This window comes from Palaemon carinicauda, chromosome 32 (assembly GCF_036898095.1).
Source record: "Palaemon carinicauda isolate YSFRI2023 chromosome 32, ASM3689809v2, whole genome shotgun sequence".
Taxonomy (NCBI): Eukaryota; Metazoa; Arthropoda; class Malacostraca; order Decapoda; family Palaemonidae; genus Palaemon; species Palaemon carinicauda.
Window position 1 is genome coordinate 29,190,478 of NC_090756.1, and position 4,612 is coordinate 29,195,089.

The window sequence follows — 4,612 nt, forward strand, 5'->3', positions numbered from 1 at the left end:
TATCATCATAAAAAAGTTTTGTGATTAAAAAAAAAAAGAAAAATGATTAAATCTAATTTTTTTATTCCGAAAATTTTTAAATTAGTATTGCCTCTAACTTTAAAAAGATAATCCAAATAGAACATTGTTAAGAGCAATAATTACGAGAAATACTACAGTATATAATATGTAAGTGATGAATTATTATTCAATTATTTTTCTCTCCAATATTGAAAAGTTGTATTAGAAATATTCGTTGTATTCTCATACTATAATTAATCAATTATTATCTTAATAACGCTCGATCATTATGAGATATATATTCAATTGTGTCTTCGTTTTCTGTGTTTTCGTAAGTAGGATTTTTGAAATTATGGAAATATTGCTCTTTATTCATCAGAGTATCATGATAAGAATAATTTTCTACATTTTTGCTATCTCTTATTAAATAATAAATTGTACCAACAAAAATGGGTGATACCAATATTAATTGGATGACCTTAATAATTATATTATATTTTGGTCCCATAAATCCTATTCCCTCTGGAAATATAAATATTTCAGCTAAACAGTTTATAATGAAGATAATGGAAAGGATAAGACAAACAATTATAAATGGTTGGTGAATATTCATCGTTTGTATTTTTTAATTCTAATAAAAAAATTTTAATCAAATAAATCTCGGTATCTACAAGAAACAATCACTGGTTTATAGTTATATTGTAGTTTTATATTTGCATTAGTAATATCATATACTGTTATTACATTTTTATTTATCTTATTATCAAAAGACAATTGTGTTACCTCATTTTTTGGAAAATTAACTTTTATAATATTATGTTCAATTAACACATTATGTAAAACATAGAGATGATTATATTTTTGTAACATTTCAAAAACTCGATTCAATTTCATTATGGATTTTGGGCGTTCCGTATATTGAGATAAATACAAAAATTGATTTAAATTGCTATAAAAATGTAAACATTTTCTATAATATATACCTAATAATTCATCATAAACAAATTCAAAGTAACAATCATCGTTATAACTTTCCCACCCAAGGGATTCATTTCTCATCATTTTGGATATTCAGTAGGTAATACATCAAACACTTCTTCTAAATGCTCGTTATGCGATAAAATGCTATTCGATTCATTTAAAAATCTTTCAATTTGTTGTTTAACATTATCGTATGGTACAGAATGGATAGGAACGGGGATACTTAAAGTATAAACCTTATTTTCCTCAATATCATTATTATTAATATTATCAAAAATTTTGATAACACCCCCCCGATTGAGTGATACGGCCCTGTAACTTTGAACATTTATTCCTACTATATTATAATCAAATAATTGTCTATCTAAAAGCTTATAGACCATTTCCGCTTTCGTTTCGTTGGTTCTATTAAACATTGCATAAATGCCTTTTAAATAATCAAAAATAAGAGAATTGCTGACATTTTGGATCCATTGATTGTTCATCCAAATAAATAGATTTTCTTACATACACATTTGGATTGTTTAATGATTGTGTAAATGAAAAATTATGTGTACCATAATTTAACGGGGGATTTTGCCAGTCATAATAGGTTTTATTGTGTTTATGGCTGTTACTCTCATCGTCGTTGTCTGAAAGGGTTGAAACGCTCATGATTATCTATTTCTATATTGCAAGTTAGCTAGTAGCGTACTTTGTTGAATTTTTGTATTGTTGGTGTATATATAACCACAAAATTGTGTTAAAAAAATATATTTTATCCTCTTTGAAACGAAGAAATATAATTATCGAATTAAGATTTACGGGGAAATATTTTACGCTTTAGATTATTATAATAAAGTTTTTTTGGGGCCTGAAATGAATCATTGATTTTTTTTATAAAAATAAACTCGAAATAAGACTTTTGAGTATAATTTAGTATTTTTTTTGGTCTTGTTTTGAACCAAAGATTATTTTCCTCGCCATCATTTATTATTGCGTTATTTTCATTTATCAAACATATACTTTCTTCGTCATTATCGCCAAAATACAAAGATTTCATACTTTTAAATCAAAATAAACTACTAAGTAAATAAATATATATAGTTATTTATAGATATGAAAAAATATGAATCATAAATTATAAATTTAAAAAATGGAATTTGTTTATGCATTTATACGAATGTGTATGATATTATCAATATATTTGATTTTTGTAACAATAATTCATTTTTTTGCTGCTTCTTATGACAACTATATAGATAAAATTGTATTTTATATTTTACACAGTATACAGTTAGTTATGAATCTGAGTATATTCTTTTTTAGTGCATATATAGTCATTGATTACCAAAGGACGCCACGTAAATCCCTTATATATATTAAAAAAACTAAATAGAATGAATGAATGAATTCAAAATTAATTATATATATAAGTATATATAGAGTAAACACCAAAATTTTATTTTATTGATACCTTTATCATGTATACCCAGACTTTAATTTCGCAATATGGTAATAACAATAATCAAAGCCGACAACAAAATATTCAAATTAATGAACGCAAAGCAAGAGTTAATGATTCTAATTCTTTATATGAATCCATGACTTCATCAGATTTAATGTATAACGGAATTATCATTCAAAACAAAAACGCACAAAAATGCAATGAAACATATATTCCGTTAAATTTTTTTGGAATATATCAAAATATGTGTGGAAGTGTTTATTGTTTAGGTATAAATAATCTAAGAAATAAAATACATGAATTTATACGGGATCATCATTTTGTTCCTCGTGGTTTATACGGGTCTATTTCGATTCAAAGAAAATATCTTGATTTACAACATTTTTGTTTAGATTTTGATTTAAAGGGCTGTGAATTTAAATTTGAAAGTAATACACTATTAAATTTAGAAGAATATATTTCATATTGTAAAAATAGAACTGGAACACCGGAATATTTTTTCATACATAATATTCGACATAAATGTAAAAAATATAACGAAAATAATCTAATCTATGAAGTTCTATATTTAATAACCGAGGGCTTAGGTATAATTAACTTTTCTATATATATACTAGGAAAGGGTAAAAGTTTTAGTAATGGATTTCATATTGAAATTCCTTCATTGATAATGAGATATCATGATTTAATTTGTCTTTATAATATGTTACACGCAGTTATAGAAAATCATAGTTTTTTTTGATCCAACAGCCAATTATAGTGTCTTCGGATCAGCAAAATATGGAGATGCTAATTTAAATGTAAATGAAATAGATTGCTCATATTTGCCTTATAGTTGCTACAAGGACGGGGCCTTTATATCTGAAAGTCCTTTAATTGTTGATTTGGATAGTGCTTTTGATTTGTTTAATATTTTTAAGCCCATATCAGAGCATACAAAAATTTATTCCTTGAAGTTATTTCTTCATAATGATAACCTGGATTCTTCATTAGAGCACGAAGAAGAAATCATACAAAGTTTTATAGAAAATGAAAATATATTTAGTGCACGTGAAATTGATAATGGCATTCCGGATTGGAAGAGAGAAGAAAGTGCTAATGTCTATAATAAAAAATAATGCATGGAAAAAGACATTTAACCTTATTAGGTGGCCCAACAATAAAGAAAATTTAAATTCTTCTTGGTTTTTACCAAATTGTTCAAGCTCAAGTATGCATTTGTATACCCACGTTGGATATCTCGTCGATAGAACAAATTCTAATATCCGATTTAAAATATATAAGAGCATATTTCCTAATTTTAATGTAGTGAAATTTCAAGATATACCACATTTAAATATATCAAACTATCCAATAGTTTTGAATTGTATATGTAATGACAAAGACATTACATATTATAATAATCATCAAAAAGAAACCCATTGGAATATATTCATGTTAGAATTACTAAATTATAGTATATTAAAAGATTCTTACAATACATGTTTTTTAAATGCCATTATTGGTGATGATTTTCAAATATATGAATACAAAACCAACGAAGATTTTCTAATTACAATAAAAACAAGCCCGTATAATAATAATGTTATAAACGCCACACCTTTCGAAAACGACTTACTCTTTCCTTATAATTTAGAACACGTTTTGCAATTATATGATCGCGAAAAACTGAGACACACAATACATTTCCTCGTGTCAATATACTTTTTATTATTAAAAACAATCTGATGATTTAAAATCACATTCATTATTATTATTAGAATGGATTAAAATGATTATAACTTATAATAATCAAAATAGTAGAATTATCATTGAAGAATTTTTACAAATTTATTACCATTTAAATTACAAATATATCAGATTTCCAAACTTATTAAATTTAGATGACTCCATGAAATCTTGGGTCATCTTATGTATCAAACATCTATTGATAATTGAAAACATTATGGAAATCGAGGAGGCAATAAGTGTAATTAAAAATTATAATATATCTCAAACACAAACTTATGATGAAAGCGAATTTGATAGTGATGACAACCACAAAGGTAGTTTTAATGATGAAATAGATTCTCAAATAATCAAACATTTTAATATACCACAAACTTTTACAATCCAAGGAGCATCAAGAAATATCATTATACCCAACATTATTATTGCTGCGATATTATTAGTCAAGAATGAATC